Below are 15,076 nucleotides of genomic sequence, written 5' to 3'. Positions count from 1 at the left end.
AAGTTATAACTTGGTTAACAATCATAACTCCACACTGTTACTTTCATCAAAGACATCATTTTATCAAGACAAACTAATTGGACATGGTTGAAAGATAACTAGCTTGTACCAAGGATTATGTCTAGTTGACTAAAAGGCAACAAATCATGTCAACTATAAAATTTAAACAAGCACTTACAAAGGGCATAATAAGTAGGAAACAAAATACAAATAAGACCAATAATTGAAATTGCATCACTAAGATAATAAATTAGGAGAAGACAAGTAATTGAATTTTGAAAAACGAACTTGTAACATGAAGGAATCAAAAAGTACAACTAAAAGGTTCAACATCACATAAAAAAATATATTTTCAAATGGTTTCTAGTTGATTAACATACAAGCATCGTTCCATTGCCACTCGCACCTATGCTAGCAACACAAGTGATATATACCACCAACAACCATTACTTCTTACTTAAAAAAGAAGTGTCTAAACAAATAATCCAACAAAGGAGTAAAAGAAAATAAACATATCACAACATAAAATCAATCACACAACTAAGTACACACAAAACACAATCACGACACACAACAAACAGTTCAATTTGAATCAACCTGACTCTAATACTACTAAATATAACACCTTCTACCCCACGTGGTAACATAACTTATAAATTAATGGATATGGAACAAAATAACAGAGATAATATTACTTAATAAAATCAAGTTTGTAAATCCCCCCAAATAGAGGTATCACATAAACAATGAAACCAAAACGATAACTAAAATAGAGTTCTAATAGAATGAATACAAAGTAGAATCTAACATAATATTCAAGATCAACTAACAGAAATAAGATCCTAACTATTTCCCCAATGTCACTTTTTATCAGAGCACAACCCAATATAGGGCCTAAACCTCATCTCCAGCCTCATTATCCTCATGATGATTCTCACTTGCATGCATACACTAAGCACAAACAAAAAGAAAAGGAAAGTGAGAAACATCTCACTCTAGCTACTAGTGTAAGTTGTGGTCGAGTAGCCATACACAACAAGAATTACATACACATTTACAAATATAGATCAATATATAAGCAATTGCATATTCAAATAATCCTTTTATTCATCATAGGAAATATTTATGATTCACGTCCATTCAATACATAAGAATCATGTTCACAACAATTTAATTGATATGGACTTCCTAGACTATATGTATTTCACACAAGATGTGACGCATACTCATATCTCATATTTCAAATATCACAACAACTACAACCGCTTAGGAAATCGTGCCTAAACTTTAATGTTGCAACAATTACAATTGGCTAGGAAATCTTATCCAAACTTTAAAATCGCAACAATTACAACTAGTTAGATAATCTTGCCCAAACTTTAGTATTGTAGTAATTACAACTAGCTAGGCAATCTCAACCAGAATTTAATATCGTAACAATTACAATTGGCTATGCAATTTCATACAGACTTCAACACATCTAAGCGTTGACTTAGACTTCACATTACATGACCATTACATGGTCCACACACAAGCATAACACATTGTATCCCACAAAAGTCACATGTTTGTAGTTCAAGCACAATAATGTCCACAACATCATCCAATAACACCTTTATTAGAATTATTATGAAATTATCTAATCATATGTTAATACCTCAACCATGGCTACTAGTAGATCAACATAAAACTAAGCATTTAAATTAATAACTTAATTAGTCTCATTATGCTATTAATACATACATTAATTTCTTATACATCAATATCATAAAAACACCTCAAGTCACTAATAATCAACTCACATCAAAACTTATTCACAATTGTTCTTACCCATAATTTATATTACTAAGATTTATATAGGTACCTGAAACCATTCATATAGCAAATACTTAAAGGGTAAAGTCGTTCACCATCACCACTCGCAAATTGTATTTTCATAACTGATAAGTGTTCATTTTACTTAGAAATTATGGTTATTTTGACACTTATCTAACTAGGTTTAAAAGAAATATGTAGCTTAACCCCTAAAATAGTAGAAAAATCAAAATACTATGTAAATAAGTTAGCTTGTATAGAGTTGATGGATTTTTACTTATAAACCCTTATTTTTTTCTTGCAAATTGAATGAAGTCCTAAGATCTCAAAAATCCCTCAAATTTGCTCAACTAGTTTACAAGGGTTGGGCGGATCATAAGTAGAGAGAAAAGTTACTGCAAAGCCAAATCTACTCAGCTGTTTATAAAGGGTTAAGTAGATTTTGTCCAAAGAGGCTCAACAAATTGGAAGTTGCTCAACTGATGAAGCTTCCTTCAACTTGAAAAATTTAGGAAAAGGTTGAGCAAATTTGTCTCTTTGTCGCCTACTCTATTTTAATTGTTGGACATATTTAAGGGAAGACTAAAGAGAAAAATAGGATCAAACAAAGGAGATTAGAGCGAAAAAAAAAAAAAAAGCAGAGTTGAAGGAAGAACTTGAGGAGTCATCAAGGGACGAGGATTCTAGGTTCATTTTCTTCTTTTTCTACATTTTCTATGTACATGGAGATTGCTCTCATTACTATGAGTAGCGAATCCTCTCTTTTGTTGGGATTGAATTTAATCAACCATAATCTTATGTAATCATATATATATATATATATATATATATATATGATGTTTTATTATTCAATGTTGGCAGTTTGATTATGTTCTTAATGCTTAAGGTGATTGATCAATCATATTTTGATATTTGATTTAGATTTTGGCTAGAAAAAATTTTCTAAATCCATTTGAATTAAATCACCTAATGACTCTAACGGCTAGGAATAAATTTAGAGATTTTAGTTGAACAAATTATTGTACTTAATGCAAGGATTCTGAAAGTAAACTGTGGAATCATTTATTAAATTGGAATCTTTAGAATTTCAAAATGTAAGGAATTGATTTAGAATGAATTTAAAGAATTCAATAACATTGAGTGATTGAAATCATATATAGATAATCTTAGGAATAGGATAAGTGAAATCCAATCTCAACAGCTTCTTGCATTGTTATATTTTAACTTTATACTTGTTGATTATTGTTATTTCCTTTACTTAGCCAATATTGAAATGAAAAACAATGTGTTCATATTCAACTGTAAATCTTTCTTTTTCAAGTTTTGATTACGATAACATAAATTACAAAATATCTTATAAGTCTTTGTGGATTGACAACCGGTACTTAAAGTCTATATTATAGTAAACTTGGTTCTCTTGCTGCAAAATTCCAACAATAATTGAATCTTTAAAAAGTTAAGAAAATTATCTTCAAGTTCTTTGCTGACCTCAAGAGTTAATTTTTCTATTTACTATTTTTCAAAATTACAAAACTGCAACATTTTAGCCAAAATATGGAAACTTGACCCCGCTCACTAATTTAATCATAACTTTAGTTCTAAATGTCTTTTTTGGGTGATTCCAACGGTATTGCAAAGTTAATATCTAGCGATAAACCTCTTATGAAAATTACCAAATTTAATTAAGCCATTTAAGTCCCCTCGAGAGACTAACAACATATAGAGGTTACATTTCACACATAAAACATAAGACTCGTCTTTTAACTCACATATTTTGATCATTCATTAATATTTTTATGTGATTTTGGAGTCTAAACTATAGACCCAAATGTCTACTTTCTAATCCAACAATTGAAACTTAATTTGGTTAATCACACATAGAGAAATCACATAAATATTAAGGTATGCTAATACTGGAAATTTTGCATGCAAAACTCACACCCAAATTCACTTCTTTCAATCCAATCGATAAAGACATAGATTAATGTCTAGAACTACTCTATTATACCATTAATTACTCAAGTTCAACATCAATTTTTCATATTCATGAAATTAACATCAATCTTCACTTTGTTGTATAAATCATGGGTTTCTTACAGGAACTATAAACACTCACAAATTGAAATATACTTCAATTCACATAAAATTGATTACACATATATCTCAATTATCACAAATAACGCACATAAGAATAATATGAAATAAAAATTCACAATTTACACTAAAAAATTCAAATTTATCCTTCATCATATACAAGAATAGAAAAGATATTAGGGTCCAATCTCACTACCCAACATATATCACACACCTAGAGCAAGACTACTCACTCCCCCTTATCTTGATGAGCAATCTCAATCAAACACAAACATCTAGGGTGTATGCCTTTCAAATCTTTAGGCAATTCCTCAGTTTCTTCAAAGCATGAAGAGAAGAGCATAAACATGAAAAATAAGAAGCATAGGCCCCTTAAGCTAAAAACCCTAATTTATAAAACTACTCTACCCTTATTTTCTTTCAAATAAAATAAAATATATTTTAAATAACCTACAACCTAAATCGGATATTTCCCGATACACTTAATTATAAAATTAATTAAAACATACATTTTCTTCCAAATACTTATTATAACAAAATAATTTCACAAACATTTCTTTATTTAATTAAAAATACTCATTATTATTTTAAAAGCCTCTACGTTAACTAATAAAAACTCCTTTAATTAATTAAAACAATTTTTAATTTATTTTAAAAGCTTAGGATGATACAAAGGATACTAATATTTTTTCTCTAAATGTAAGTTATTTTCCTTGGTTTGGTATTAATTCTTACGATGGTTTGGTTTTCAAATAGGAATGCATGGTGAAGTACAAGAGCATATCAAGTCGTTTCATGGTCTAATTGGAAAGAATGTTATTGATGTCAATTGTTGGTATTTGTAGTCTTAAGATCTATTTGGTTGAACCGAAATAGTAGTATCTTCAAAAACCAGCAGAAGAAAGCATCTGAGTTTTTGGAGGATGTTAAGATTCATTTGCGGAAATGGCTTAAAGCATGGAAAAATATATTTCATTACTCTTCGATCGACTACATGGATCTATAATCCTTTAGAATGCATAAAAAAAATCCTAAAAAGGGTTCATAACTTGTGTAAGATGTTTTGATGGGATTATGGTATTTTTGGTGTAGTTGTGTGTATCTGATCATCTTCATTTTTGTAAGTCACGGTGTTGAAGGCAAAAGGCTTTTTTTTTTCTTTTTCTTTTTCTTTTTTGTATGGTTGTTATATTTTATTTTCGACTTACTCAAAAGAAAAAGAATCAAAGATTTATTGATTGATGAAAGTGAAGAAGAGAGCTTAGAAGATTGGGATAACAAAGTTGAATTTTTTGATTATTTAAAAAATAGGGGGTTAAAACTAAAGTACTAACAATCTTTAAGTAGTTATTGGGCAGTTGTGCATGTGTATAGTTTACATTTTGTATTCGTTGTAGTATGTTTTTAAATACTCGAATAACGGTTATTGTTAAGCATCAAAAGCATTACACAAACACCCTTTGTATATCAATACTCTTATTAATGGCTTTTGGTTTCAAGAAATTTGTGTATATTTTTCTGTATCACTTTTTCGTTTCTTAAATATAATATAGTTCTACTTTTATTTATTTTAGTTCTTTTTTATTTAATTATTCATGAAATGATCTCTTTAAGTGAAATATGTGTTGATCAATTTATTACCACCATCAAATTTGATATAATTGAGCACTCTTGTACAATATTGATTGAATTCTTTATAGAGATCACAATTCAATTATGAGATGAGTTTTCTGAAGAAAAGGGGTTTTATTAGAATCCTTTTGTGAAATACGATGTTTATCTTCAATTCACAAGGTAACCAATAAATCAGATAAAGTGAAATGATCGGGTTTATGCTTAAGGCTTCTTGCAAATTCAGACCAAGAAGGAGACAATTTAGAAATTAACAAACTAACAAGCATTATGTCAGGCAAAGTAATTTCTTTCATTTTCATATCATAAATAATATTTTCAAATTCATGAACTTGGTCAGAGAAAGGTTTTCCATCTTCCATTTGAAAATAAATCATTCTTTCACAAGAGTATTTTCTTAAATCCTTTTCAGCAGAACCATACTTTAGTTCAAGAGCGTCTCATAACTCCAAAGAAGTTTTTGTATGACAAAATATTTAATAAATATTATTAGATAGACCATTCAAAATACAACCATGAACAAAATATCTTTATCACTAGAAGAACTAGCTTCAACCAAGGCACAATTAGGACAATTTTCAGATTTTCCATTTAAAATAACAGAAAATAAACTCAATTCTGTAAGCCAAAATTTCATCTATTGTTGCCAACATAAAAAATTTTCACCATTAAATTTTTCTGGCTTACTACTCAAAGACTTTAAAATATCCATTACAGACATGTTGATATCACTAGTACAAAAGAGGTGTACTACGTCGAACATTTTCAGCTTTTTACGTCAGAAAACATACCGACGTAGAAGCGGGAGACGTAAATTTTACGTCGAATTCGCAAAACCGACGTAAATTTACGTCGGACATTACGACATCCAACGTAAAAAAGTAAGGAAAAAAATTAAAAAAAAGTGTTAAGGAAATCTTGATTCATACCTGAGGAGCATCAACAATGTGCAAATGAGTAACAAAGGGTTCATCCCTCTGCAAAAGACAAAAAAAACGATTCAGTAACAAAGGAGAGGGAGAGGGTTTAGAGAGAAAAAAATGAAAAGTGAGGAAGAGTGAATGCGCGCGGTGTGCCTCGCGCTCTCTTATTCAAATTTGCAAACTTTTTTACGTCGGACCTGGACTTTTTACGACACACCTCCGACGTAGATTGGACTTTTTACGTCGGACCCTACCAGGTCCGACGTAAAAAAGTTTGCAAAAATTACAAAAATGCCACCGCATTTTTTTACGTCGAATTAAGTATTTCTGACATAAAAGAGGTGACGTAATATGCTAATTTTCCACTAGTGTATTGACCAAGAAAAGAAAAGTTTTTCTCTCTAAGATTGTTAGAAAAAAATTTAATAGAGCACAAGAAAAAATAAATATTTAGATTAATCAATAAAACCAATATCAACAAAACAATGAATACTATAAAATTAAAAACAAAACAATCAGTAACAACTAATTAAACACAAAGAGCAACTTAGAATATTAAATAATAGGTTTAGAGTAACTTGAGTTGAAGCACGCAGAGCGCTATCCTTAGAGAGAAAATGCCCCCACTGCACTAGTAATTTAGAGTCATATAGTGCGCTCCTCTCCCAAGATACGTTAACTCGTTAGACCATTCAAGTGCAGCGAAAGATCCCCGAACCAAAGAACACCACTCCAAAATTATAATTTTGTAGTAGAAATAATATTGAGGGAGAGATAAAAATGAACTTGCTATGTGTCTGTCTACTAGGCCTTTTATATATATATATATATATATATATACCAGTAGTCCCTCGTAGTTGTTTAGAAAATATTTTTAATTAATTTAATCTTGGAGGCCAAGAGAAAGGTGCTCAACGTGCAGCACACTCTTTGGAAAATGCAACATCGCTATTCATGCCGTTGGAAGGAAATAACAAAAGGATAAGGTGTTGTAAAGCAAAACGGTAGTATAAACTGATCCCCAAAAGCTCGTTTCCATTATAGGTCTTATTAAATATATATATATATATATATATATATATATATATATATATATTTTAAATATTAAATTAAAAAATAATAATGATGATGATATATATATATATATAAATTTAAACATTTTAATGGAGCATGATATATTATATTTTCAGTACAACGAACCTTCCGGGTTTGAGCCTGTAGACACCCAATTTCATCCGGGGGGCATACAAACAACAAAATAGGACATCAGAAGGCCCAAAAGCCCAAATCAACTTTTTTTTAGTGGCCCGGAACGGGCCGTTCCAAAATCGGAACAGGTCGTTCCCAAGTCCGGAACGGGCCGTTCTCGAATTAGAATGCGCCGTTCCGAGGCTTCTAAATGCCCTAAAAATTGTAGGTTGGAACGGTCCGTTCTAGACCAGAACGGGCGGTTCTAAACCAATCAAAAGGACTAAATATTGTGCCCCGGAAAGGGCCGTTCTCATTTCAGAACGGGCCGTTCTGGTTCCTCGAAACGGACCGTTCTGATTTCAGAACGGGCCGTTCTAGGGTACAAAAATGATACATAACGTTCGGATTTGGGACGGCCCGTTCCGAATCAAGAACGGGTCGTTTCGACCCACATCTGATGCCTATAAATAGAAATCTCGGCCACAATTTTAGAGACCCAAAAAATTTCGTCCAGCACTCCTTAGAGCTCGAAATTTCACTCTTTTTTTTCTCTCTCTCTCTCCTATTGTATTTCTTGAGTATTGTGAGGCAATTGTAGTGCGAAAGGTTGCCACAAAGCACCTAAAATCTCCCTATTTTGAAGATCCAATAGAGCTCATTCAAGAGGTATTTCAGTTAATTTCTTTCTCTTTATTTTTATTTCTTATCTATAATAATTATCGTTATAATAAAAATAATCATGTAGACATTTTAAGGTTAACTGTATTATTTAAATTTCAAGTATGTAAATAATTATTAATAAAGGGGATCTAATATTTAATTTATTATTTCTTATCACGTTAACTTCATCATAGGGTACCGATTGAGGGCGTTGTAGGGGTGCTTAATACCTTCCTTACACGTAACCGACCCCCGAACCCAATTCTGGTTATCAAGGCCATTATTGGATCTTTAAAAATCTTTTCTTTTTCCAATGTTTTGAGTAAAATATTGGTGGCGACTCCATGAACCTATTTTCAAAACCATTAATTAATAAGGATTAGTCTGGTGTCCGGGCATTCCTTAATTGATGAGATCTTTAAAAGGATGTCTAAACCATAGGTCGCGAGATCGGAAATTTTTGGGTTGCAACAGATGGCGACTCCACTGGGGAAGTTTAAAGAGGGTCAGACCCATTTAATTGATGAAGTTAATAAAATAAAAATTATAATTTAAATATTTTCCCCTTTATTTTGTTTGTTTTATTTGTTTGGCTTTCATATCTGTTTGCCTGTTTAAATTCAGTACCTGTTTGAATAAAATTGTACACAATCCTTTTCACACAATAGTTCCCCCTACACCCGGGGGCATGAGAGTATTAAACATAGGGAGTGGTTGACGTACGACCGGCCCAAGTTTGGCCTTGGAGCCTGCGAGCCTTGTCAGAAATCACACTCAAGGTGATAACCGGTTTCTCTAGCCCGAAATACTGCGACAGACCTTAGAGTTTGCCAGGTGACGGTGACAGAGATACTGGGTCCCTATAATGGGGGCACCTTTGGGGCCTTAAGACCAGAGAGATTAGAACCGTCCTATACAACGCGCTTTTCTTGACAGGGACCACAGACCAAGGATTTGATCATGATCGTTCGTGGGTGCACGTTGATTGAGCATATGTGTGTGCATTTGTTTGTATTATTTTGTTCTAATAAGATGGATTGGAATTTTAAAATACGCAAACAATAAAGAAAAAAAATTAAAATTTTTTTTATTCCCCTTTGTACATTCTTAGGTCATCATTTCATTAACATCATATAGATAGTTTTCTTTTTTTTAAAAAAAAAATATTCTCATCTTTACCATGCATCATTTCTCTTTAGATAATAGAAACATGATAAAGACTAGGCAAAAAAATGACATGCATTCTAGATTAGCTCATTAATTTCATTCATTTTATTTTATTAGCTAAGGAGGGTTAGGTTGGAATACGTATAGAAAGTTAAGAAAAGTGAATGCTCTAATATACGACAATATCTGCTTCTCTAAAGAGAAGCCCAAATCAATTTTTTTTTAAAAATACTATGGTTGGGCCCTTGCTTTGATATGTTTGTTGAAGTAAGTCTTCTTAGAATCTAATATAGATTTTTGCTTAATACTGTCGAAATCTATTTGAGCATTCACAAATAAACAAATCAATGAGATTGATATTTATTATTCTCAACTTTCTCTACATTCTGCATTACATTCATTTAGAACATATCCCTCCTTGTAAAAGAATAAATGAGAATAAAAAGGGAAATTAATCTATATGTGTTAATCGAAAGTAATGGAAGCAAGCCATGCATAAGGAGTTGAGGGTAAAGAACTCCACAATCATTAAGACGCCAACTCTTGCCCTAAGAAGATAAAGTTGTGTCATGCAACCATGAAATCCAAGTGGAATGGAAAGATGACTAGGAATGGATGGATCCACACTCGTAATGAGTTGCACGCTAGTAAAGAGAACCTGAGGAGGGCGAATCCCTCAAACACTAAGGCAAAGTGAATAGAGCTTTCTTGAAAGATGATTTCAACAAGAGAGAAGCATTGCTTATCAAGAAGCTGCTAGAATGAAAACCCGCAAAGGGAATTCTAGTAAAAAAAAATTTGAAAAAAAAAAGAGTAATGTTTGTTCAAGCTGAAAATCGAGAGACAACTTGAATGTTCTTCTTGAAAAGCAAGACTCCATGGAAAGCTCTATCATCGCTTCTACCCATTCCTACTTAGGAAAGGCTCAGGATATGGGTTGACAACACCTTCATGAGAGAAGAAGCCAAAGGACCTCCCTCTACACAAGATCTTCTAAAGTGCTACATCCAAGCAAGTGGAGGACTAGCTCTACAGTCAGATGACCTAGGTCTCTCTAAGGGGCTGTCGCCACCGGCCCGAAACGGGCTTTCGGCATTCGCGAGGGATGGTTGGACTCGTTTATTTGTTTGAAAAATGTGGATTGCTAGAATGACTTATTCTCAAACTGAGACCTCGTCAAACGAGCAATTGTATTAAAAGGCTCACTAATCCATATTAATCCCAAGCGGGACCCTCCATGGATTAGCGGTTTTCATAAAAGGAGGGTTCGTGGAGTCGCCACCAATGTTTTACTCAAAACATTGGAAAAAGGGATAAGGCAATTGATTTAAAAATCAACTTTGGCCACTACAACCAGAGTTGGGTAAGGGAGTCGGTTACGCGTGGGGAAGGTGTTAGCACCCCACAGCGCCCCTTTCGGGTTCCCTATGACAGATTATTTTTAACAGAACAGTATAAAATTACTAAATTACCCCTATTTATTCTAAGCAATTATAAATTGACTATCTACATGATGACAGTTTAAATATTCACACAGAAAGCAGTAAAAGGAAGGATTGAAGGGAAACCTCTTGAAGCGTGCTTTTATAAAAATGAACTGGGAAGCGTTTTGGCGTTCCCTCGCTCTACAAGCCCGCTCCTCGCTCTCCTAGAACAAAATTTTAACTAAGGGAATCAAAGAGATTTCCCCTCGACTAGGTTCGATCCTCAAGCAAAATGGCTCGGGGCTCAAGAACTTCGTCGGATCGACTCCTAGAGAGATTTCTAGGGCAGAACACTGCTCAAAAACCCCAGAATACCCAAGGAGGGAGTCAAAATTGTGTGAAAAAGTGTGGAATGACGTCCAATTGACGTCATATTTATAGGGAATAGGCGCAGTACGGCCTATAGGGCCAATACGGCCGTATTGAAATTTTTGAACTTCAATACGGTCGTATTGGAGTTCAATACGGTCGTATTGAAAGTCAGAAATTTCAATACGCCCGTATTGAGTTCGCAGCGGTCGTATTGAAGTGTCAATACGGTCGTACTGACTTCAGTACGGCCGTATTGAAGCTTCAATACGGCCGTATTAAGTTCAGTACGGCCGTATTGGGCTTTTTCCCTCCACTTCCTTATTTTTAGCTATTCTAAGACCTCTAGACCTACAGAGAACCCTCCTAGGGCTTTCCAGGAGTCCTTCTGGCTGATTATCCTTCAGTCTTCGAGAGTCTTCAAGCTTTATTTCCGACCCGGACAATTTTAGGGGTCTACAGCTGCCCCCCCTTTACTTAGTCGGACGGCCTTTTGGTGTATCGGCTGACAAGTAAAGGAGTTGACCCCATTGTCCGGGTATTGTGCCGACCTTCTGACTTGTAGCGTCTTCCGGTGGAAAAATGTTGAGTAGCCTCTCCAGGTGGGTGCATACCTCGGCGCTTTTGACATCCTCGGTAGCTGAGTTTACCTTCTCTAAGGTCAACTTCACTCGACGCTCGAGCTGGAAGTTGGACATCAACGCGCCTCTGATGACGCTGATGGTTGAGTACCGCCTCTCTAGGCTTAGCTTCACTCTTTGTTCGAACCGGAAGCTAAGTACCTTTGTGACGACGGTGAGCGGTGTGAGTTTCGCCTCTCCAGGCTTAGTCTCGCTCTTTGTTCGAGCCGGAAACCAAGCACCTTTGGGACGACAGTGAGCAGTGTGAGTTTTGCCTCTCCAGGCCTTGCTTTGCTTGTTGCCCAAGCTGGAAGCTGTAAGTACCGTCTCTCCAGGCTTAACTTCACTCTTTGTTCGAGCCGAAAGCTAAGTACCCTTGTGACAACGGTAAGTAGTGTGAGTTTTGCCTCTCCAGGCCTAGTCTCGCTCTTTGTTCGAGCCGGAAACCAAGCACCTTTGGGACGACAGTGAGCAGTGTGAGTTTTGCCTCTCCAGGCCTTGCTTTGCTTGTTGCCCAAGCTGGAAGCTGTAAGTACCGTCTCTCCAGGCTTAACTTCACTCTTTGTTCGAGCCGGAAGCTAAGTACCCTTGTGACAACGGTAAGTAGTGTGAGTTTTGCCTCTCCAGGCCTAGTCTCGCTCTTTGTTCGAGCCGGAAACCAAGCACCTTTGGGACGACAGTGAGCAGTGTGAGTTTTGCCTCTCCAGGCCTTGCTTTGCTTGTTGCCCAAGCTGGAAGCTGTAAGTACCGTCTCTCCAGGCTTAACTTCACTCTTTGTTCGAGCCGGAAGCTAAGTACCCTTGTGACAACGGTAAGTAGTGTGAGTTTTGCCTCTCCAGGCCTTGCTTTGCTTGTTGCCCAAGCTGGAAGCTGTAAGTACCGTCTCTCCAGGCTTAACTTCACTCTTTGTTCGAGCCGGAAGCTAAGTACCCTTGTGACAACGGTAAGCAGTGTGAGTTTTGCCTCTCCAGGCCTTGCTTTGCTTGTTGCCCAAGCTGGAAGCTGTAAGTACCGTCTCTCCTGGCTTAGCTTCACTCTTTGTTCGAGCCGGAAGCTAAGTACCCTTGTGACAACGGTAAGCAGTGTGAGTTTTGCCTCTCCAGGCCTTGCTTTGCTTGTTGCCCAAGCTGGAAGCTGTAAGTACCGTCTCTCCAGGCTTAACTTCACTCTTTGTTCGAGCCGGAAGCTAAGTACCCTTGTGACAACGGTAAGTAGTGTGTACCCCTTTTCCAGAGATAGCTTCGCTCATTGCCCGAGCCGGAAGCTGCATACCTCCGTGTTTGTGACGACGGGGTAGCGTGAATATCTCCTTTCCAGGGATTCGTGATGATTTTGTCTCCACAGTCCACGATGCTGCTTCGACGGTTGTTTTTTTTTTGATTTTGTGCCACTAAGGGCTGGATAACGCAGGGATCCGTCTAGGGGATGTGCAGTTACTCATAGGTTCTTGTGTCCCAACTTTCCATTGCGTAGTTGGTTCCCACTGGGGAATTTCTGATTCCTTTGGGTGCAGACACAAAGATGCTCTTTCTGATGTGAGCGGTGCCTTATGATTGGCTGACGTCCTTTCGACGTTGGTGGAGTATCCCGGTTATCCTTGTTCGGGTGTCTCTTTCGGTTTTCTGATTTTGTTGCCTCTGTGTAGGCTGTTATCCACTGGGGGATATTGTCGTTGATTTTGATTAGCCTCTTCTGTTAGGCATATCAGCTTGACGTTCAATGATTGGCTGAGAGCCAGATTCCACTTGGGGAATGATTATTGATTTTTATTTTCTTCTCCTTCTGTAGGGATGCCTCTTGAGTAGGCGACTGGGGATTTGGGGATCTTATGTATCCCAGAGTATTATTTAGGAAGCCTCTACAGGCTTAGCCTCACTCGACACTTGAGTTGGAGAGCTATCTTCACTGAGGAAGTTTAAGTCCTTTGACTTGGATATTCTGCTTGGGTGATCGTACTTCCATTGAGAATGTCGTCGATCTTGCTTTGATAGCTCTTGTTGGGGATTTTGAGTCCAAGAGCGTGAGTTGAGGTTTCTCTGGGGAGTATTATTTCTGCGAGCCTCTCCAGGCTCAGTTATCCTTTGATGCGGGGGATGAGGAGTATTGTTTCGGCAAGCCTCTCCAGGCTCAGTTATTCTGTGCAAACTGATTGTTGGATTTTCTGAATCTTTGTATTTTGCTTGCTGCTGTCATACACAAGCAATTTTCTATTTTCCTATTTTATGCAGTTGCCTCATGATAAGGTCTTCGAATGTGCAACTAATGTGTGTGTGATGCACAAATGCAATTCAATTTTTTATTTTTGTTCATTTATTTAGAAAAGTGAGTGGCTCTCCCTATCCTCTTCTTCTTGGAGGACTTTCTGTCATTGACGCGAGGGAGTATTTTTTGTGAGCCTTTATGCAGGAGATTATGGATTTTACGGGAACCCCTCCAATTTTCTTTTATTGGCGATTATTAAGAGTTTCGTACAATTTTTAGAAAAACCAACTCAAAGGCATAATCACATGGTCAAGAGAGAAAAGAAACAAATGGATATTTTATTGATATTCACAAATGTTCATACAGAAAGATTTACGAAAGGAATTTCTGAAGAATGGCTGGCCAAGGTAGGCTATACATTTTTGGCTTAAACAATTATATCTGTAATTGCCGCTTTTCTCGTTCCCCTAATCGTTTTGGGTGAGATGCCTGAGCCAGGAGTGTAGATACTGCAAGACACTTGCTTCTAGAAGATTATCACTTGAACCGCCTTTCGGTTTTCAGTTCAAGTGATCGTTGCTTGCTTTACTTTTTGCATCTTATTCTTTTGCCCCTAATTTTTGCCTAGGACGTGTCCTAGCGGGGATAATTTTGCCTTTGTTTTGCCTAGTACCCTTGTACTGGCGGGCTTTTTGTTTTGCCCTAACTTTTGCCTAGGATGCCCTTTTTGGGTTTTCATCCTAACGGGCTGATGCAAGCAACGTCTTCAAGCATAATACTTCTTTACCACGTCAGCGTTGACTGGGTATCGAAGTTCTTCTCCGTCCATGTCTGTGAGAATCAATGCTCCTCCGGAGAAAGCTCGCTTCACCACATATGGTCCTTCGTAATTTGGGGCCCACTTTCCGATCTTGTCCTTTTGAGCTGGTAGCAATTTCTTCATTACCAGCTCTCCCTCATGGTAGGTTCGAGGATGGAC

Source organism: Cajanus cajan, chromosome 10, assembly GCF_000230855.2.
Source record: "Cajanus cajan strain Asha chromosome 10, NIPB_CcT2T_4, whole genome shotgun sequence".
In the NCBI taxonomy this organism is placed as follows: Eukaryota; Viridiplantae; Streptophyta; class Magnoliopsida; order Fabales; family Fabaceae; genus Cajanus; species Cajanus cajan.
Note: the sequence above shows the minus strand (reverse complement) of the source record.